Here is a 24,859-nt window from a genome sequence, read left to right on the forward strand (position 1 = left end):
CGAGGATTATTCGGAAACCGAGTTCCATCCGTTTTAGCTCCGATTCACTTCCGGACGACCCTGAATGGACGCGAATGCAATTTCATAAATCCATAGAGATAAATTATGAAAAGATATCCAAAAAATGGGCCGCCTCAATTTTTGCTCCATACCTCGTGTATTACCCCATACGAGGAATATTCAAAACCGAGTTCCATCCGTTTCAGCTCCGATTCACTTCCGGACGCCCCGAATGGACGTGAATGTAATTTCATAAATCCATAGGGACAAATTTTGAAAATAGATCCAAAAAACGGCCAACCTCAATTTTTGCTCCATACCTCGTGTATTACCCCCTACGAGGATTATTCGGAAACCGAGTTCCATCAATTTCAGCTCCGATTCACTTCCGGATGACCCCGAATGGACGCGAATGCAATTTCATAAATCCATAGGGACAAATTATGAAAATAAATCCAAAAAACGGGCTGCCTCAATTTTTGCTCCATACTTCGTGTATTACCCCCTACGAGGATTATTCGGAAACCGAGTTCCATCCGTTTCAGCTCCGATTCACTTCCGGACGAACCCGTATGGACGGGAATGCAATTTCATAAATCCATAGGGACAAATTATGAAAAGAAATCTAAAAAATGGGTGGCCTCAATTTTTACTCCATACCTCGTGTATTACCCCCTACGAGGATTATTCGGAAACCGAGTTCCATCCGTTTCAGCTCCGATTCACTTCCGGAACACCCTGAATGGACACAAAGCAATTTCATAGATCCATATGGACAACTTATGAAAAGATATCCAAAAAACGGGCCGCCTCAATTTTTCCTCCATAACTCGTGTACGAGGATTATTCGGAAATCGAGTTCCATTCGTTTCAGCTCCGATTCACTTCCGGATGACCCCGAATGGACGCGAATGCAATTTCATAAATCCATAGGGACAAATAATGAAAAGAGATCCAAAAAATAGTCCGCCTCAATTTCTGCTCTATACCTCGTGTACCCCTACGAGGATTATTCGGAAACAGAGTTCCATTCGTTTCAGCCCCGATTGACTTTCGGACGACCCCGAATGGACGTGAATGCAATTTCATAAATCCATAGGGATAAATTATGAATAGATATCCAAAAAATGGGCCGCCTCAATTTTTGCTTCATACCTTGTGTACTACCCCCTATGAGGATTTTTCGGAAACCAAGTTCCATTTGTTTCAGCTCCGATTCACTTCCGGACGACTACAAATTGACGCGAATGCAATTTCATAAATACATAGGGACAAATTATTAAAAGAAATCCAAAAAATGGGCCGCCTCAATTTTTGCTCCAAACCTCGTGCACTACCCCCTACGAGGATTATTCGGAAACCGAGTTCCATCCATTTCAGCTCCGATTCACTTCCGGACGCCCCGAATGGACGCGAATGCAATTTCATAAATCCATAGGGACAAATTATGGAGAGAGATCCAAAAAATGGGCTACCTCAATTTTTGCTCCATACCTCGTGTATTACCCCCTACGAGGATTATTCGGAAACAGAGTTCCATCCATTTCAGCTCCGATTCACTTCCGGACGACCCCTAATGGACGCGAATGCAATTTCATAAATCCTTAGGGATAAATTATGAAAAGAAATCCAAAAAATGGGCCGCCTCAATTTTTGCTCCATACCTCGTGTATTACCCCCTACGAGGATTATTCGGAAGCCGAGTTCCATCCGTTTCAGCTCTGATTCACTTCCGGACGACCCCGAATGGACGCGAATGCAATTGCATAAATCCATAGGGACAAATTATGAAAAGAAATCTATGAAACGGGCGGCCTCAATTTTTGCTCCATACCTCGTGTATTACCCCCTACCAGGATTATTCGGAAACCGAGTTCCATCCGTTTCAGCTCCGATTCACTTCCAGAAGACCCTGAATGGACGCAAATGCAATTTCATAAATCCATATGGACAACTTATAAAAAGATATCCAAAAAGGGGCTGCCTCAATTTTTCCTCCACACCTCATGTACGAGGATTATTCGGAAATCGAGTTCCATTCGTTTCAGCTCCGATTGACTTCCAGACGACCCCGAATGGACGAGAATGCAATTTCATAAATCCATAAGGACAAATAATGAAAAGAGATCAAAAAAATGGTCCGCCTCAATTTCTGCTCCATACCTCGTGTACCCCCTACGAGGATTATTCGGAAACAGAGTTCCATTCGTTTCAGCCTCGATTGACTTCCGGACGACCCCGAATGGACGCGAATGCAATTTCATAAATTCATAGGGACAAATTATGAAAAGATATCCAAAAAACGGGCCGCCTCAATTTTTGCTCCATACCTCATATACTACCCCCTACGAGGATTATTCGGAAACTGAGTTCCATCCGTTTCAGCTCCGATTCACTTCCAGACGCCCTAAATGGACGCGAATGCAATTTCATAAATCCATAGGGACAAATTATGAAAAGAGATCCAAAAAATGGGCCACCTCAATTTTTGCTCCATACCTCGTGTATTACCCTCTACGAGGATTATTCGGAAAAAGAGTTCCATCTGTTTCAGCTCCGATTCACTTCCAGACGCACCGAATGGACGCGAATGCAATTTCATAAATCCATAGGGACAAATTATGAAAAGAGATCCAAGAAACGGGCCACCTCAATTTTTGCTCCATACCTCGTGTACTACCCCCTACGAGAATTATTCGAAAACCGAGTTCCATTCGTTTCAGCTCCGATTGACTTCACGACGACCCCGAATGGACGCGAATGCAATTTCATAAATTCCTAGGAAAAAAATATGAAAAGAGTTCCAAAAAATGGGGTGCCTTAATTTTTGCTCCATACCTCGTGTATTACCCACTACGAGGATTATTCGGAAACTGAGTTTCATCCGTTTCAGCTCCGATTCACTGTCGGACGACCCCGAATGGACGCGAATGCCATTTCATAAATCCATAAGGACAAATTATGAAAAGAAGTCCAAAAAACGGGACGCCTCAATTTTTGTTCCATACCTTGTGTATTACCCCCTACGAGGATTATTCGGAAACCGAGTTCCATCCGTTTCAACTTCGATTTACTTCCGGACGACCCCGAATGGACGCAAATGCAATTTCATAAATCCATATGGACAACTTATGAAAAGATATCCAAAAAATGGGCCGCCTCAATTTTTGCTCCATACCTCATGTACTATCCCCTTACGAGGATTATTCGGAAATCGAGTTCCATTCGTTTCAGCTCCGATTGACTTCCGGACGACCCCGAATGGACGCAAATGCAATTTTATGAATCCATAGGGATAAATTATGAAAAGAGATTTAAAAAAATGGGCCGCCTCAATTTTTGCTCCATACCTCGTGTACCCCCTACGAGGATTATTCGGAAACCGAGTTCCATTCGTTTCACCTCCGATTGACTTCCAGACGACCCCGAATGGACGCGAATGCAATTTCATAAATTCATAGGGAAAAATTATAAAAAGATATCCAAAAAACGGGTCACCTCAATTTTTGCTCCATACCTCATGTACTACTCCCTACGAGGATTATTGGGAAACCGAGTTCCATTCGTTTCAGCTCCGATTAATTCCGGAAGACTCCGAATGGACGCGAATGCAATTTCATAAATCCATAAGGACAAATTTTGAAAAGATATCCAAAAAATGGGCGGCCCCAATTTTTGCTCCATACCTCGTGTACTACCCCCTACGAGGATTATTTAGAAACCGAGTTCCATTCATTTCAGGTCCGATTCACTTCCAGACGACCCCGAATGGACGCGAATGCAATTTCATAAATCCATAGGGACAAATTATGAAAAGATATCCAAAAAAGGGCCCCTCAATTTTTGCTCCATACCTCGTTAACTACCCCCAATGAGGATTATTCGGAAACCAAGTTCCATTTGTTTCAGCTCCGATTCACTTCCGGACGACCCCGATTGGACGCGAATGAAATTTCATAAATCCATAGGGACAAATTATGAAAAGAAATCCAAAACATGGGCCGCCTCAATTTTTGCTTCATACCTCATGTACTACCCCCTACGAGAATTATTCGAAAACCGAGTTCCATTCGTTTCGGCTCCGATTGACTTCCGGACGACCCCGAATGGACGCGAATGCAATTTCATAAATCCATAGGAAAAAAATAGAGATCCAAAAAATGGGCGCCTCAATTTTTGCTATATACCTCGTGTACTACCCCTACGAGGATTATACGGAAACCGAGTTTCATTCGTTGAAGCTCCGATTCACTTCCGGACGACCCCGAGTGGACGCGAATGCAATTTCACAAATTACATTAGGACAAATTATGAAAAGATATCCAAAAAATGGGCCGCCTCAATTTTTGCTTCATACCTCGTGTACTACCCCCTACGAGGATTATTCGGAAACAGAGTTCCATTCGTTTCATCCCCGATTGACTTCCGGACGACCCCGAATGGACGCGAATGCAATTTCATAAATCCATAGGGATAAATTATGAATAGATATCCAAAAAATGGGCCGCCTCAATTTTTGCTTCATACCTCGTGTACTACCCCCTAAGAGGATTTTTCGGAAACCAAGTTCCATTTGTTTGAGCTCCGATTCATTTCCGGACGACTACAAATTGACGCGAATGCAATTTCATAAATCCATAGCGACAAATTATGAAAAGAAATATAAAAAATGGGCCGCCTCAATTTTTGCTCTAAACCTCGTGTACTACCCCCTACGAGGATTATTCGGAAACCGAGTTCCATCCGTTTAAGCTCCGATTCACTTCCGGACGACCCCGAATGGACACGAATGCAATTTCATAAATCCATAGGGACAAATTATATAAAGATATCCAAAAAATGGGCCCCCTAAATTTTTGCTCCATACCTCGTGTATTACCCCATACGAGGATTATTTGAAAACCGAGTTCCATCCGTTTCAGCTCCGATTCACTTCCGGACGCCCCGAATGGACGCGAATGCAATATCATAAATCCATAGGGACAAATTATGGAAAGAGATCCAAAAAATGGGCCACCTTAATTTTTGCTCCATACCTCGTGTATTACCCCCTACGAGGATTATTCGGAAACAGAGTTCCATCCATTTCAGCTCCGCTTCACTTCCGGACGACCCCGAATGGACGCGAATGCAATTTCATAAATCCATAGGGACAAATTATGAAAAGAAATCCAAAAAACGGGCCGCCTCAATTTTTGCTCCATGCTTCGTGTATTACCCCCTACGAGGATTATTCTGAAACCGAGTTCCATCCGTTTCAGCTCCGATTCACTTCCGGACGACCCCGAATGGACGCGAAAGCAATTTCATAAATCCATAGGGACAAATTATGAAAAGAAATCTAAAAAACGGGCGGCCTCAATTTTTGCTCCATACCTCGTGTATTACCCCCTACGAGGATTATTCGGAAATCGAGTTCCATCAGTTTCAGCTCGGATTCACTTCCAGAAGACCCTGAATGGACGCAAATGCAATTTCATAAATCCATATACACAACTTATAAAAAGATATCCAAAAAATGGGCCGCCTCAATTTTTCCTCCATACCTCGTGTACGAGGATTATTCGGAAATCGAGTTCCATTCGTTTCAGCTCCGATTGACTTCCAGACGACCCCGAATGGACGAGAATGCAATTTCATAAATCCATAGGGACAAATAATGAAAAGAGATCCAAAAAATGGTCCACCTCAATTTCTGCTCCATACCTCGTGTACCCCCTACGAGGATTATTCGGAAACAGAGTTCCATTCGTTTCAGCCCCGATTGACTTCCGGACGACCCCGAAAGGACGCGAATGCAATTTCATAAATTCATAGGGACAAATTATGAAAAGATATCCAAAAAACGGACCGCCTCAATTTTTGCTCCATACCTCATATACTACCCCCTACGAGGATTATTCGGAAACAGAGTTCCATCCGTTTCAGCTCCGATTCACTTCCAGACACCCCAAATGGACGCGAATGCAATTTCATAAATCCATAGGGATAAATTATGAAAAGAGATCCAAAAAACGGGCCACCTCAATTTTTGCTCCATACCTCGTGTATTACCCTCTACGAGGATTATTCGAAAAAAGAGTTCCATCCGTTTCAGCTCCGATTCACTTCCAGACGCCCCGAATGGACGCGAATGCAATTTCATAAATCCATAGGGACAAATTATGAAAAGAGATCCAAGAAACGAGCCACCTCAATATTTCCTCCATACCTCGTGTATTACCCTCTACGAGGATTATTCGGACATAGAGTTCCATCCGTTTCAGCTCCGATTCACTTCCGGACGACCACGAATGGACGCGAATGCAATTTTATAAATCCATAAGGACAAATTATGAAAAAAATCCAAAAAATGGGCCGCCTCAATTTTTGCTCCATACCTCGTGTATTACCCCCTACGAGGATTATTCGGAAACTGAATTCCATCCGTTTCAGCTTCGATTCACTTCCGTACGACCCCGAATGGACGCAAATGCAATTTCATAAATCCATATGGACAACTTATGAAAAGATATCCAAAAAACGGGCTGCCTCAATTTTTACTCCATACGTCGTGTACGAGGATTATTCGGAAATCGAGTTCCATTCGTTTCAGCTCCGATTGACGTCTAGACGACCCCGAATGGACGCGAATGCAATTTCATAAATCCATAGGGACAAATTATGAAAGAGATCCAAAAAATGGTCCGCCTCAATTTCTGCTCCATACCTCGTGTACCCCCTATGAGGATTGTTCGAAAACAGAGTTCCATTCATTTCAGCTCCGATTGACTTCCGGACGACCCCGAATGGACGCGAATGCAATTTCATAAATACATAGGGACAAATTATGAAAAGATATCCAAAAAACGTGCCGCCTCAATTTTTGCTCCATACCTCATGTACTACCCCCTACGAGGATTATTAGTAAACCGAGTTCCATTCGTTTCAGTTCCGATTGACTTCCGGACGACCCCGAATGGACGCGAATGCAATTTCATAAATCCATAGGGATAAATTATGAAAAGATATCCAAAAATGGGACGCCTCAATTTTTGCTCCATAACTCGTGCACTACCCTCTACGAGGATTATTCAGAAGCCAAGTTTCATTTGTTTCAGCTCCGATTCACTTTCGGAAGACCCCGAATTTACGCGAATGTAATTTCATAAATCTATAGGGACAAATTATGAAAAGAAATCCAAAAAAGGGGCCACCTCAATTTTTGCTCCATACCTCATTAACTACCCCCAACGAGGATTATTCGGAAACCAAGTTCCATTTGTTTCAGCTCCGATTCACTTCCGGAAGACCCCAAATAGACGCGAATGCAATTTCATAAATCTATAGGGACAAATTATGAAAAGAAATCCAAAAAAACGGGCCACCTCAATTTTTGCTCCAAACCTCGTGTACAACCCCTACGAGGATTATTCGAAAACCGAGGTCCATTCGTTTCAGCTCCGATTCACTTACGGGCGACCACGAGTGGACGCGATTGCAATTTCATAAATCCATTGGGACAAATTATGAAAAGAAATCCAAAAATTGGGCCGCCTCAATTTTTGCTTCATACATCGTGTACTACCCCCTACGAGAATTATTCGAAAACCGAGTTCCATTCGTTTCAGCTCCGATTAACTTCCGGACGACCCCGAATGGACGCAAATGCAATTTCATAAATTCCTAGGAAAAAAAATATGAAAAGGGTTCCAAAAAATGGGGAGCCCCAATTTTTGCTCCATACCTCGTGTATTACCCACTACGAGGATTATACGGAAACTGAGTTCCATCCGTTTCAGCTCCGATTCACTTCCGGACGACCCCGAATGGACGCGAATGCCATTTCATAAATCCATAGGGACAAATTATAAAAAGAAGTCCAAAAAACGGGCCGCCCCAATTTTTGTTCCATACCTTGTGTATTACCCCCTACGAGGATTATTCGGAAACCGAGTTCCATCCGTTTCAACTTCGATTTACTTCCGGACGACCCAGAATGGACGCGAATGCAATTTCATAAATCCATATGGACAACTTATGAAAAGATATCCCAAAAACGGGCCGCCTCAATTTTTGCTCCATACCTCATGTACTATCCCCTTACGAGGATTATTCGGAAATCGAGTTCCATTCGTTTCAGCTCCGATTGATTCCGGAAGACTCCGAATGGACGCGAATGCAATTTCATAAATCCATAAGGACAAATTTTGAAAAGATATCCAAAAAATGGGCGGCCTCAATTTTTGCTCCATACTTCGTGTACTACCCCCTACGAGGATTATTTGGAAACCGAGTTCCATTCGTTTAAGCTCCGATTCACTTCCATACAGCCCGAATGGACGCGAATGCAATTTCATAAATCCATAGGGACAAATTATGAAAGATATCCAAAAAAAGGGCCCCTCAATTTTTGCTCCATACCTCGTTAACTACCCCCAATGAGGATTATTCGGAAACCAAGTTCCATTTGGTTCAGCTCCGATTCACTTCCGGACGACCCCGATTGGACGCGAATGAAATTTCATAAATCCATAGGGACAAATTATGAAAAGAAATCCAAAAAATGGGCCGCCTCAATTTTTGCTTCATACCTCGTGTACTACCCCCTCCGAGAATTATTCGAAAACCGAGTTCCATTCGTTTCGGCTCCGATTGACTTCCGGACGACCCCGAATGGACGCGAATGCAATTTCATAAATCCATAGGAAAAAAATAGAGATCCAAAAAATGGGCGCCTCAATTTTTGCTATATACCTCGTGTACTACCCCTACGAGGATTATACGGAAACCGAGTTTCATTCGTTGAAGCTCCGATTCACTTCCGGACGACCCCGAGTGGACGCGAATGCAATTTCACAAATTACATTAGGACAAATTATGAAAAGATATCCAAAAAATGGGCCGCCTCAATTTTTGCTTCATACCTCGTGTACTACCCCCTACGAGGATTATTCGGAAACAGAGTTCCATTCGTTTCATCACCGATTGACTTCCGGACGACCCCGAATGGACGCGAATGCAATTTCATAAATCCATAGGGATAAATTATGAATAGATATCCAAAAAATGGGCCGCCTCAATTTTTGCTTCATACCTCGTGTACTACCCCCTAAGAGGATTTTTCGGAAACCAAGTTCCATTTGTTTGAGCTCCGATTCATTTCCGGACGACTACAAATTGACGCGAATGCAATTTCATAAATCCATAGGGACAAATTATGAAAAGAAATCCAAAAAATGGGCCGCCTCAATTTTTGCTCCAAACCTCGTGTACTACCCCCTACGAGGATTATTCGGAAACCGAGTTCCATCCGTTTAAGCTCCGTTTCACTTCCGGACGACCCCGAATGGACACGAATGCAATTTCATAAATCCATAGGGACAAATTATATAAAGATATCCAAAAAATGGGCCCCCTAAATTTTTGCTCCATACCTCGTGTATTACCCCATACGAGGATTATTTGAAAACCGAGTTCCATCCGTTTCAGCTCCGATTCACTTCCGGACGCCCCGAATGGACGCGAATGCAATATCATAAATCCATAGGGACAAATTATGGAAAGAGATCCAAAAAATGGGCCACCTTAATTTTTGCTCCATACCTCGTGTATTACCCCCTACGAGGATTATTCGGAAACAGAGTTCCATCCATTTCAGCTCCGCTTCACTTCCGGACGACCCCGAATGGACGCGAATGCAATTTCATAAATCCATAGGGACAAATTATGAAAAGAAATCCAAAAAACGGGCCGCCTCAATTTTTGCTCCATGCTTCGTGTATTACCCCCTACGAGGATTATTCTGAAACCGAGTTCCATCCGTTTCAGCTCCGATTCACTTCCGGACGACCCCGAATGGACGCGAAAGCAATTTCATAAATCCATAGGGACAAATTATGAAAAGAAATCTAAAAAACGGGCGGCCTCAATTTTTGCTCCATACCTCGTGTATTACCCCCTACGAGGATTATTCGAAAATCGAGTTCCATCAGTTTCAGCTCGGATTCACTTCCAGAAGACCCTGAATGGACGCAAATGCAATTTCATAAATCCATATACACAACTTATAAAAAGATATCCAAAAAATGGGCCGCCTCAATTTTTCCTCCATACCTCGTGTACGAGGATTATTCGGAAATCGAGTTCCATTCGTTTCAGCTCCGATTGACTTCCAGACGACCCCGAATGGACGAGAATGCAATTTCATAAATCCATAGGGACAAATAATGAAAAGAGATCCAAAAAATGGTCCGCCTCAATTTCTGCTCCATACCTCGTGTACCCCCTACGAGGATTATTCGGAAACAGAGTTCCATTCGTTTCAGCCCCGATTGACTTCCGGACGACCCCGAAAGGACGCGAATGCAATTTCATAAATTCATAGGGACAAATTATGAAAAGATATCCAAAAAATGGACCGCCTCAATTTTTGCTCCATACCTCATATACTACCCCCTACGAGGATTATTCGGAAACAGAGTTCCATCCGTTTCAGCTCCGATTCACTTCCAGACACCCCAAATGGACGCGAATGCAATTTCATAAATCCATAGGGATAAATTATGAAAAGAGATCCAAAAAACGGGCCACCTCAATTTTTGCTCCATACCTCGTGTATTACCCTCTACGAGGATTATTCGAAAAAAGAGTTCCATCCGTTTCAGCTCCGATTCACTTCCAGACGCCCCGAATGGACGCGAATGCAATTTCATAAATCCATAGGGACAAATTATGAAAAGAGATCCAAGAAACGAGCCACCTCAATATTTCCTCCATACCTCGTGTATTACCCTCTACGAGGATTATTCGGACATAAAATTCCATCCGTTTCAGCTCCGATTCACTTCCGGACGACCACGAATGGACGCGAATGCAATTTTATAAATCCATAAGGACAAATTATGAAAAAAATCCAAAAAATGGGCCGCCTCAATTTTTGCTCCATACCTCGTGTATTACCCCCTACGAGGATTATTCGGAAACTGAATTCCATCCGTTTCAGCTTCGATTCACTTCCGTACGACCCCGAATGGACGCAAATGCAATTTCATAAATCCATATGGACAACTTATGAAAAGATATCCAAAAAACGGGCTGCCTCAATTTTTACTCCATACCTCGTGTACGAGGATTATTCGGAAATCGAGTTCCATTCGTTTCAGCTCCGATTGACGTCTAGACGACCCCGAATGGACGCGAATGCAATTTCATAAATCCATAGGGACAAATTATGAAAGAGATCCAAAAAATGGTCCGCCTCAATTTCTGCTCCATACCTCGTGTACCCCCTATGAGGATTGTTCGAAAACAGAGTTCCATTCATTTCAGCTCCGATTGACTTCCGGACGACCCCGAATGGACGCGAATGCAATTTCATAAATACATAGGGACAAATTATGAAAAGATATCCAAAAAACGTGCCGCCTCAATTTTTGCTCCATACCTCATGTACTACCCCCTACGAGGATTATTAGTAAACCGAGTTCCATTCGTTTCAGCTTCGATTGACTTCCGGACGACCCCGAATGGACGCGAATGCAATTTCATAAATCCATAGGGATAAATTATGAAAAGATATCCAAAAATGGGACGCCTCAATTTTTGCTCCATAACTCGTGCACTACCCTCTACGAGGATTATTCAGAAGCCAAGTTTCATTTGTTTCAGCTCCGATTCACTTTCGGAAGACCCCGAATTTACGCGAATGTAATTTCATAAATCTATAGGGACAAATTATGAAAAGAAATCCAAAAAAGGGGCCACCTCAATTTTTGCTCCATACCTCATTAACTACCCCCAACGAGGATTATTCGGAAACCAAGTTCCATTTGTTTCAGCTCCGATTCACTTCCGGAAGACCCCAAATAGACGCGAATGCAATTTCATAAATCTATAGGGACAAATTATGAAAAGAAATCCAAAAAAACGGGCCACCTCAATTTTTGCTCCAAACCTCGTGTACAACCCCTACGAGGATTATTCGAAAACCGAGGTCCATTCGTTTCAGCTCCGATTCACTTCCGGGCGACCACGAGTGGACGCGATTGCAATTTCATAAATCCATTGGGACAAATTATGAAAAGATATCCAAAAATGGCCCGCCTAAATATTTGCTTCATACATCGTGTACTACCCCCTACGAGAATTATTCGAAAACCGAGTTCCATTCGTTTCAGCTCCGATTTACTTCCAGACGACCCCGAATGGACGCAAATGCAATTTCATAAATTCCTAGGAAAAAAAATATGAAAAGGGTTCCAAAAAATGGGGAGCCCCAATTTTTGCTCCATACCTCGTGTATTACCCACTACGAGGATTATTCGGAAACTGAGTTCCATCCGTTTCAGCTCCGATTCACTTCCGGACGACCCCGAATGGACGCGAATGCCATTTCATAAATCCATAGGGACAAATTATGAAAAGAAGTCCAAAAAACGGGCCGCCCCAATTTTTGTTCCATACCTTGTGTATTACCCCCTACGAGGATTATTCGGAAACCGAGTTCCATCCGTTTCAACTTCGATTTACTTCTGGACGACCCAGAATGGACGCGAATGCAATTTCATAAATCCATATGGACAACTTATGAAAAGATATCCCAAAAACGGGCCGCCTCAATTTTTGCTCCATACCTCATGTACTATCCCCTTACGAGGATTATTCGGAAATCGAGTTCCATTCGTTTCAGCTCCGATTGATTCCGGAAGACTCCGAATGGACGCGAATGCAATTTCATAAATCCATAAGGACAAATTTTGAAAAGATATCCAAAAAATGGGCGGCCTCAATTTTTGCTCCATACTTCGTGTACTACCCCCTACGAGGATTATTTGGAAACCGAGTTCCATTCGTTTCAGCTCCGATTCACTTCCATACAGCCCGAATGGACGCGAATGCAATTTCATAAATCCATAGGGACAAATTATGAAAGATATCCAAAAAAAGGGCCCCTCAATTTTTGCTCCATACCTCGTTAACTACCCCCAATGAGGATTATTCGGAAACCAAGTTCCATTTGGTTCAGCTCCGATTCACTTCCGGACGACCCCGATTGGACGCGAATGAAATTTCATAAATCCATAGGGACAAATTATGAAAAGAAATCCAAAAATTGGGCCGCCTCAATTTTTGCTTCATACCTCGTGTACTACCCCCTACGAGAATTATTCGAAAACCGAGTTCCATTCGTTTCAGCTCCGATTAACTTCCGGACGACCCCGAATGGACGCGAATGCAATTTCATAAATCCATAGGAAAAAAATATTGAAAAGAGATCCAAAAAATGGGCGCCTCAATTTTTACTATATACCTCATGTACTACCCCTACGAGGATTATACGGAAACCGAGTTTCATTCGTTCAAGCTCCGATTCACTTCCGGACGACCCCGAGTGGACCCGAATGCAATTTCATAAATCCATTAGGACAAATTATGAAAAGATATCTAAAAAATGGGCCGCCTCAATTTTTGCTTCATACCTCGAGTACTACCCCCTACGAGGATTATTCGGAAATCGAGTTCCATTCGTTTAAGCTCCGATTGACTTCCGGACGACCCCGAATGGATGCGAATGCAATTTCATAAATTCATAGGAAAAAAATAATGAAAAGAGATCCAAAAAATGGGCGCCTCAATTTTTGCTCTATACCTCGTGTACTACCCCTACGAGGAATATACCGAAACCGAGTTTCATTCGTTCAAGCTACGATTCACTTCCGGACGACCCCGAGTGGACGCGAATGCAATTTCATAAATCCATTAGGACAAATTATGAAAAGATATCCAAAAAATGGGCCACCTCAATTTTTGCTTCATACCTCGTGTACTACCCCCTACGAGGATTATTTGGAAACCGAGTTCCATTCGTTTAAGCTCCGATTGACTTCCGGACGACCCCGAATGGACGCGAATGCAATTTCATAAATCCATAGGAAAAAATAATGAAAAGAGATCCAAAAAATGGGCGCCTCAATTTTTGCTCTATACCTCGTGTACTACCCTTACGAGGATAATACGGAAACCGAGTTTCATTCGTTCAAGCTACGATTCACTTCCGGACGACACCGAGTGGACCCGAATGCAATTTCATAAATCCATTAGGACAAATTATGAAAAGATATCCAAAAAATGGGCCACCTCAATTTTTGCTTCATACCTCGAGTACTACCCCCTACGAGGATTATTCGGAAACCGAGTTCCATTCGTTTAAGCTCCGACTGACTTCCGGACGACCCCGAATGGACGCGAATGCAATTTCATAAATCCATAGGAAAAAAATAATGAAAAGAGATCCAAAAAATGGGCGCCTCAATTTTTGCTCTATACCTCGTGTACTACCCTTACGAGGATTATACGGAAACCGAGTTTCATTCGTTCAAGCTACGATTCACTTCCGGACGACCCCGAGTGGACGCGAATGCAATTTCATAAATCCATTAGGACAAATTATGAAAAGATATCCAAAAAATGGGCCGCCTCAATTTTTGCTTCATACCTCGTGTACTACCCCCTACGAGGATTATTCGGAAACCGAGTTCCATTCGTTTCAGCTCCGATTGACTTCCGGAAGACCCCAAATGGACGTGAATGCAATTTCATAAATCCATAGGAAAAAAAATAATGAAAAGAGATCCAAAAAATGGGCCGCCTCAATTTCTGCTCCATAACTCGTGTACTACCCCCTACGAGGATTATTCGGAAACCGAGATCCATTCATTTCAGCTCCGATTGACTTCCGGACGACCCCGAATGGACGTGAATGCAATTTCATAAATCCATAGGGATAAATTATGAAAAGAGATTTAAAAAAATGGGCCGCCTCAATTTTTGCTCCATACCTCGTGTACCCCCTACGAGGATTATTCGGAAACCGAGTTCCATTCGTTTCACCTCCGAATGACTTCCCCACGACCCCGAATGGACGCGAATGCAATTTCATAAATTCATAGGGACAAATTATAAAAAGATATCCAAAAAATGGGCCGCCTCAATTTTTGCTCCATACCTCATGTACTACCCCCTACGAGGATTATTGGGAAGCCGAGTTCCATTCGTTTCTGCTCCGATTGATTCCGGAAGACTCCGAATGGACGCGAATGCAATTTCATAAATCCATAAGGACAAATTTTGAAAAGATATCCAAAAAATGGGCGGCCTCAATTTTTGCTCCATACCTCGTGTACTACTCCCTACGAGGATTATTTGGAAACCGAGTTCCATTCGTTTCAGCTCCGATTCACTTCCATACGACCCCGAATGGACGCGAATGCAATTTCATAAATCCATAGGGACAAATTATGAAAAGATAACCAAAAAAAGGGCCCCTCAATTTTTGCTCCATACCTCATTAACTACCCCCAATGAGGATTATTCGGAAACCAAGTTCCATTTGTTTCAGCTCCGATTCACTTCCGGACGACCCCGATTGGACGCGAATGAAATTTCATAAATCCATAGGGACAAATTATGAAAAGAAATCCAAAAAATGGGCCGCCTCAATTTTTGCTTCATACCTCGTGTACTACGCCCTACGAGAATTATTCAGAAACCGAGTTCCATTCGTTTCAGCTCCGATTGACTTCCGGACGACCCCGAATGGACGCGAATGCAATTTCATAAATCCATAGGAAAAAAATAATGAAAAGAGATCCAAAAAATGGGTGCCTCAATTTTTGCTATATACCTCGTGTACTACCCCTACGAGGATTATACGGAAACCGAGTTTCATTCTTTCAAGCTCGGATTCACTTCCGGATGACCCCGAGTGGACGCGAATGCAATTTCATAAATCCATTAGGACAAATTATGAAAAGATATCCAAAAAATTGGCCGCCTCAATTTTTGCTTCATACCTCGAGTACTACCCCCTACGAGGATTATTCGGAAACCGAGTTCCATTCGTTTAAGCTCCGATTGACTTCTTGACGACCCCGAATGGACGCGAATTCAATTTCATAAATCCATAGGAAAAAAATAATAAAAAGAGATCCAAAAAATGGGCGCCTCAATTTTTGCTCTATACCTCGTGTACTACCCCTACGAGGATTATACGGAAACCGAGTTTCATTCGTTCAAGCTCCGATTCACTTCCGGACGACCCCGAGTGGACGCGAATGCAATTTCATAAATCCATTAGGACAAATTATGAAAAGATATCCAAAAAATGGGCCGCCTCAATTTTTTCTTCATACCTCGTGTACTACCCCCTACGAGGATTATTCGGAAACCGAGTTCCATTCGTTTCAGCTCCGATTGACTTCCGGACGACCCCGAATGGACGCGAATGCAATTTGATAAATCCATAGGAAAAAAATAATGAAAAGAGATCCAAAAAATGGGCCACCTCAATTTTTGCTCCATACGTCGTGTACTACCCCCTACGAGGATTATGTGGAAACCGAGTTCCATTCGTTTCAGCTCCGATTGACTTCCGGACGACCTCGAATGGACGCAAATGCAATTTCATAAATTCATAGGGACAAATTATAAAAAGATATCCAAAAAACGGGCCGCCTCAATTTTTGCTCCATACCTCATGTACTACCCCCTACGAGGATTATTGGAAAATCGAGTTCCATTCGTTTCAGCTCCGATTCACTTCCAGACGACCTTGAATGGACGCGAATGCAATTTCATAAATCCATAAGGACAAATTTTGAAAAGATATCCAAAAAATGGGTGGCCTGAATTTTTGCTCCATACCTCGTGTACTACCCCCTACGAGGATTATTTGGAAACCGAGTTCCATTCGTTTCAGCTCCGATTCACTTCCAGACGACCTTGAATGGACGCGAATGCAATTTCATAAATCCATAGGGACAAATTATGAAAAGATATCCCAAAAAAGGGCCCCTCAATTTTTGCTCCATACCTCGTTAACTTCCCCCAATGAGGATTATTCGGAAACCAAGTTCCATTTGTTTCAGCTCCAATTCACTTCCGGACGACCCAGATTGGACGCGAATGAAATTTCATAAATCCATAGAGACAAATTATGAAAAGAAATCCAAAAAAAGGGCCCCTCAATTTTTGCTCCATACCTCATTAACTACCCCCAATGAGGATTATTCGGAAACCAAGTTCCATTTGTTTCAGCTCCGATTCACTTCCGGACGACCCCGGTTGGACACGAATGAAATTTCATAAATCCATAGGGACAAATTATGAAAAGAAATCCAAAAAATGGGCCCCCTCAATTTTTGCTTCATACCTCGTGTACTACCCCCTACGAGAATTATTCGGAAATCGAGTTCCATTCGTTTCAGCTCCGATTCACTTCCAGACGACCTTGAATGGACGCGAATGCAATTTTATAAATCCATAGGGACAAATTATGAAAAGATATCCCAAAAAAGGGCCCCTCAATTTTTGCTCCATACCTCGTTAACTTCCCCCAATGAGGATTATTCGGAAACCAAGTTCCATTTGTTTCAGCTCCAATTCACTTCCGGACGACCCAGATTGGGCGCGAATGAAATTTCATAAATCCATAGAGACAAATTATGAAAAGAAATCCAAAAAAAGGGCCCCTCAATTTTTGCTCCATACCTCATAAACTACCCCCAATGAGGATTATTCGGAAACCAAGTTCCATTTGTTTCAGCTCCGATTCACTTCCGGACGACCCCGGTTGGACGCGAATGAAATTTCATAAATCCATAGGGACAAATTATGAAAAGAAATCCAAAAAATGGGCCGCCTCAATTTTTGCTTCATACCTCGTGTACTACCCCCTACGAGAATTATTCGGAAATCGAGTTCCATTCGTTTCAGCTCCGATTGACTTCCGGACGACCCCGAATGGACGCGAATGCAATTTCATAAATCCATTGGAAAAAATAATGAAAAGAGATCCAAAAATGGGCGCCTCAATTTTTGCTATATACCTCGTGTACTACCCCTACGAGGATTATACGGAAACCGAGTTTCATTCGTTCAAGCTCCGATTCACTTCCGGACAACCCCGAGTGGACGCGAATGCAATTTCATAAATCCATTAGGACAAATTATGAAAAGATATCCAAAAAATGGGCCACCTCAATTTTTGCTTCATACCTCGTGTACTACCCCCTAGAGGATTATTGGGAAATCGAGTTCCATTCGTTTCAGCTCCGATTGACTTCCAGACGACCCCGAATGGACGCGAATGCAATTTCATAAATCCATAGGGACAAATAATGAAAAGAGATCCAAAAAATGGTCCGCCTCAATTTCTGGTCCATACCTCGTGTACCCCCTACGAGGATTATTCGGAAACAGAGTTCCATTCGTTTCAGCCCCGATTGACTTCCGGACGACCCCGAATGGACGCGAATGCAATTTCATAAATCCACAGGGATAAATTATGAATAGATATCCAAAAAATGGGCTGCCTCAATTTTTGCTTCATACCTCGTGTACTACCCCCTACGAGGATTTTTCGGAAACCAAGTTCCATTTGTTTCAGCTCCGATTCACTTCCGGACGACTACAAATTGACGCGAATGCAATTTCATAAATCCATAGGGACAAATTATGAAAAGAAATCCAAAAAATGGGCCACCTCAATTTTTGCTCCAAACCTCGTGTACTACCCCCTACGAGGATTATTCGGAAACCGAGTTCCATCCGTTTCAGCTCCGATTCACTTCCGGACGACCCCGAATGGACGCAAATGCAATTTCATAAATCCATAGGGACAAATTATGAAAAGATATCCAAAAAATGGGCCCCCTCAATTTTTGCTCCATACCTCGTGTATTACCCCATACGAGGATTATTTGAAAACCGAGTTCCATCCGTTTCAGCTCCGATTCACTTCCGGACGCCCCGAATGGACGCGAATGGAATTTCATAAATTCATTGGGACAAATTATGGAAAGAGATCCAAAAAACGGGCCACCTCAATTTTTGCTCTATACCTCGTGTATTACCCCCTACGAGGATTATTCAGAAACAGAGTTCCATCCATTTCAGCTCCGATTCACTTCCGGACGACCCCGAATGAACGCGAATGCAATTTCATAAATCCATAGGGACAAATTATGAAAATAAATCCAAAAAACGGGCCGCCTCAATTTTTGCTCCATACCTCGTGTATTACCCCCTACGAGGATTATTCGGAAACCGAGTTCCATCCGTTTCAGCTCCCATTCACTTCCGGACGACCCCGAATGGACGCGAATGCAATTTCATAAATCCATAGAGATAAATTATGAAAAGAAATCTAAAAAACGGGCGGCCTCAATTTTTGCTCCATACCTCGTGTATTACCCCCTACGAGGATTATTCAGAAACCGAGTTCCATCCGTTTCAGCTCCGATTCACTTCCAGAAGACCCTGAATGGACGCAAAGGCAATTTCATAAATCCATATGGACAACTTATAAAAAGATATCCAAAAAATGGGCCGCCTCAATTTTTCCTCCATACCTCGTGTACGAGGATTATTCGGAAATCGAGTTTCATTCGTTTCAGCTCCGATTGACTTCCAGATGACCCCGAATGGACGAGAATGCAATTTAATAAATCCATAGGGACAAATAATGAAAAGAGATCCAAAAAATGGTCCGCCTCAATTTCTGCCCCATACCTCGTGTACCCCCTACGAGGATTATTCGGAAACAGAGTTCCATTCGTTTCAGCCCCGATTGACTTCCGGACGACCCCGAATGGACGCGAATGCAATTTCATAAATTCATAGGGACAAATTATGAAAAGATATCCAAAAAACGGGCCGCCTCAATTTTTGCTCCATACCTCATATACTACCCCCTACGAGGATTATTCGGAAACAGATTTCCATCCGTTTCAGCTCCGATTCACTTCCAGACGCCCCAAATGGACGCGAATGCAATTTCATAAATCCATAGGGACAAATTATGAAAAGAGATCCAAAAAACGGGCCACCTCAATTTTTGCTCCATACCTCGTGTATTACCCTCTACGAGGATTATTCGGAAAAAGAGTTCCATCCGTTTCAGCTTCGATTCACTTCCAGACGACCCGAATGGACGCGAATGCAATTTCATAAATCCATAGGGAAAAATTATGAAAAGAGATCCAAGAAACGGGCCACCTCAATTTTTGCTCCATACCTCGTGTATTACCCTCTACGATGATTATTCGGACAAAGAGTTCCATCCGTTTCAGCTCCGATTCATTTCCGGACGACCCCGAATGGACGGGAATGCAATTTTATAAATCCACAAGGACAAATTTTGAAAGAAATCCAAAAAAAGGGTCCCCTCAATTTTTGCTCCATACCTCGTGTATTACCCCCTACGAGGATTATTCGGAAACCGAATTCCATCCGTTTCAGCTCCGATTCACTTCCGGACGACCCCGAATGGACGCAAATGCAATTTCATAAATCCATATGGACAACTTATGAAAAGATATCCAAAAAACTGGCCGCCTCAATTTTTACTCCATACCTCGTGTACGAGGATTATTCGGAAACCGAGTTCCATTCGTTTAAGCTCCGATTGACTTCCGGACGACCCCGAATGGACGCGAAGGCAATTTCATAAATTCATAGGAAAAAAATAATGAAAAGAGATCCAAAAAATGGGCGCCTCAATTTTTGCTCTATACCTCGTGTACTACCCCTACGAGGATTATACGGAAACCGAGTTTCATTCGTTCAAGCTACGATTCACTTCCGGACGACCCCGAGTGGACGCGAATGCAATTTCATAAATCCATTAGGACAAATTATGAAAAGATATCCAAAAAATGGGCCGCCTCAATTTTTGCTTCATACCTCGAGTACTACCCCCTACGAGGATTATTCGGAAACCGAGTTCCATTCGTTTAAGCTCCGATTGACTTCCGGACGACCCCGAATGGACGCGAATGCAATTTCATAAATCAATAGGAAAAAAATAATGAAAAGAGATCCAAAAAATGGGCACCTCAATTTTTGCTCTATTCCTCGTGTACTACCCCTACGAGGATTATACGGAAACCGAGTTTCATTCGTTCAAGCTCCGATTCACTTCCGGACGACCCCGAGTGGACGCGAATGCAATTTCATAAATCCATTAGGACAAATTATGAAAAGATATCCAAAAAATGGGCCACCTCAATTTTTGCTTCATACCTCGTGTACTACCCCCTACGAGGATTATTCGGAAACCGAGTTCCATTCGTTTCAGCTCCGATTGACTTACGGACGACCCCGAATGGACGCGAATGAAATTTCATAAATCCATAGGAAAAAATAATGAAAAGAGATCCAAAAAATGGGCCGCCTCAATTTCTGCTCCATAACTCGTGTACTACCCCCTACGAGGATTATTCGGAAACCGAGTTCCATTCGTTTCAGCTCCGATTGACTTCCGGACGGACCCGAATGTACGCGAATGCAATTTCATAAATCCATAGGGATAAATTATGAAAAGAGATTTAAAAAAATGGGCCACCTCAATTTTTGCTCCATACCTCGTGTACCCCCTACGAGGATTATTCGGAAACCGAGTTCCATTCGTTTCACCTCCGAATGACTTCCCCACGACCCCGAATGGACGTGAATGCAATTTCATAAATTCATAGGGTCAAATTATAAAAAGTTATCCAAAAAATGGGCCGCCTCAATTTTTGCTCCATACCTCATGTACTACCCCCTACGAGGATTATTGGGAAATCGAGTTCCATTCGTTTCAGCTCCGATTGATTCCGGAAGACTCCGAATGGACGCGAATGCAATTTCATAAATCCATAAGGACAAATTTTGAAAAGATATCCAAAAAATGGGCGGCCTCAATTTTTGCTCCATACCTCGTGTACTACCCCCTACGAGGATTATTTGGAAACCGAGTTCCATTCGTTTCAGCTCCGATTCACTTCCATACAACCCCGAATGGACGCGAATGCAATTTCTTAACTCCATAGGGACAAATTATGAAAAGATAACCAAAAAAAGGGCCCCTCAATTTTTGCTCCATACCTCGTTAACTACCCCCAATGAGGATTATTCGGAAACCAAGTTCCATTTGTTTCAGCTCCGATTCACTTCCGGACAACCCCAATTGGACGCGAATGAAATTTCATAAATCCATAGGGACAAATTATGAAAAGAAATCCAAAAAATGGGCCGCCTCAATTTTTGCTTCATACCTCGTGTACTACACCCTACGAGAATTATTCGGAAACCGAGTTCACTTCGTTTCAGCTCCGATTGACTTCCGGACGACCCCGAATGGACGCGAATGCAATTTCATAAATCCATAGGAAAAAATAATGAAAAGAGATCCAAAAAATGGGCACCTCAATTTTTGCTATATACCTCGTGTACTACCCCTACGAGGATTATACAGAAACCGAGTTTCATTCGTTCAAGCTCCGATTCACTTCCGGATGACCCCGAGTGGACGCGAATGCAATTTCATAAATCCATTAGGACAAATTATGAAAAGATATCCAAAAAATGGGCCACCTCAATTTTTGCTTCATACCTCGAGTACTACCCCCTACGAGGATTATTCGGAAACCGAGTTCCATTCGTTTAAGCTCAGATTGACTTCCGGACGACCCCGAATGGACGCGAATTCAATTTCATATATCCATAGGAAAAAATAATGAAAAGAGATCCAAAAAATGGGTGCCTCAATTTTTGCTCTATACCTCGTGTACTACCCCTACGAGGATTATACGGAAACCGAGTTTCATTCGTTCAAGCTCCGATTCACTTCCGGACGACCCCGAGTGGACGCGAATGCAATTTCATAAATCCATTAGGACAAATTATGAAAAGATATCCAAAAAATGGGCCGCCTCAATTTTTGCTTCATACCTCGTGTACTACCCCCTACGAGGATTATTCGGAAACCGAGTTCCATTCGTTTCAGCTCCGATTGACTTCCGGACGACCCCGAATGGACGCGAATGAAATTTCATAAATCCATAGGAAAAAAATAATGAAAAGAGATCCAAAAAATGGGCCGCCTCAATTTCTGCTCCATAACTCGTGTACTACCCCCTACGAGGATTATTCGGAAACCGAGTTCCATTCGTTTCAGCTCCGATTGACTTCCGGACGGACCCGAATGTACGCGAATGCAATTTCATAAATCCATAGGGATAAATTATGAAAAGTGATTTAAAAAAATGGGCCACCTCAATTTTTGCTCCATACCTCGTGTACCCCCTACGAGGATTATTCGGAAACCGAGTTCCATTCGTTTCACCTCCGAATGACTTCCCCACGACCCCGAATGGACGTGAATGCAATTTCATAAATTTATAGGGTCAAATTATGAAAAGTTATCCAAAAAATGGGCCGCCTCAATTTTTGCTCCATACCTCATGTACTACCCCCTACGAGGATTATTGGGAAACCGAGTTCCATTCGTTTCAGCTCCGATTGATTCCGGAAGACTCCGAATGGATGCGAATGCAATTTCATAAATCCATAAGGACAAATTTTGAAAAGATATCCAAAAAATGGGCGGCCTCAATTTTTGCTCCATACCTCGTGTACTACCCCCTACGAGGATTATTTGGAAACCGAGTTCCATTCGTTTCAGCTCCGATTCACTTCCATACGACCCCGAATGGACGCGAATGCAATTTCTTAAATCCATAGGGACAAATTATGAAAAGATAACCAAAAAAAGGGCCCCTCAATTTTTGCTCCATACCTCGTTAACTACCCCCAATGAGGATTATTCGGAAACCAAGTTCCATTTGTTTCAGCTCCGATTCACTTCCGGACGACCCCGATTGGACGCGAATGAAATTTCATAAATCCATAGGGACAAATTATGAAAAGAAATCCAAAAAATGGGCCGCCTCAATTTTTGCTTCATACCTCGTGTACTACCCCCTACGAGAATTATTCGGAAACCGAGTTCCATTCGTTTCAGCTCCGATTGACTTCCGGACGACCCCGAATGGACGCGAATGAAATTTCATAAATCCATAGGAAAAAAATAATGAAAAGAGATCCAAAAAATGGGCGCCTCAATTTTTGCTATATACCTCGTGTACTACCCCTACGAGGATTATACAGAAACCGAGTTTCATTCGTTCAAGCTCCGATTCACTTCCGGATGACCCCGAGTGGACGCGAATGCAATTTCATAAATCCATTAGGACAAATTATGAAAAGATATCCAAAAAATGGGCCGCCTCAATTTTTGCTTCATACCTCGAGTACTACCCCCTACGAGGATTATTCGGAAACCGAGTTCCATTCGTTTAAGCTCCGATTGACTTCCGGACGACCCCGAATGGACGCGAATTCAATTTCATATATCCATAGGAAAAAAATAATGAAAAGAGATCCAAAAAATGGGCGCCTCAATTTTTGCTCTATACCTCGTGTACTACCCCTACGAGGATTATACGGAAACCGAGTTTCATTCGTTCAAGCTCCGATTCACTTCCGGACGACCCCGAGTGGACGCGAATGCAATTTCATAAATCCATTAGGACAAATTATGAAAAGATATCCAAAAAATGGGCCACCTCAATTTTTGCTTCATACCTCGTGTACTACCCCCTACGAGGATTATTCGGAAACCGAGTTCCATTCGTTTCAGCTCCGATTGACTTCCGGACGACCCCGAATGGACGCGAATGCATTTTAATAAATCCATAGGAAAAAAATAATGAAAAGAGATCCAAAAAATGGGCCGCCTCAATTTTTTCTCCATACCTCGTGTACTACCCCCTACGAGGATTATTCGAAAACCGAGTTCCATTCGTTTCAGCTCCGATTGACTTCCGGACGACCCCGAATGGACGCGAATGCAATTTCATAAATTCATAGGGACAAATTATAAAAAGATATCCAAAAAATGGGCCGACTCAATTTTTGCTCCATACCTCATGTACTACCCCTACGAGGATTATTGGGAAATCGAGTTCCATTCATTTCAGCTCCGATTAATTCT

The sequence above is a fragment of the Apium graveolens genome, chromosome 3, assembly GCF_009905375.1.
Source record: "Apium graveolens cultivar Ventura chromosome 3, ASM990537v1, whole genome shotgun sequence".
NCBI lineage: Eukaryota > Viridiplantae > Streptophyta > Magnoliopsida > Apiales > Apiaceae > Apium > Apium graveolens.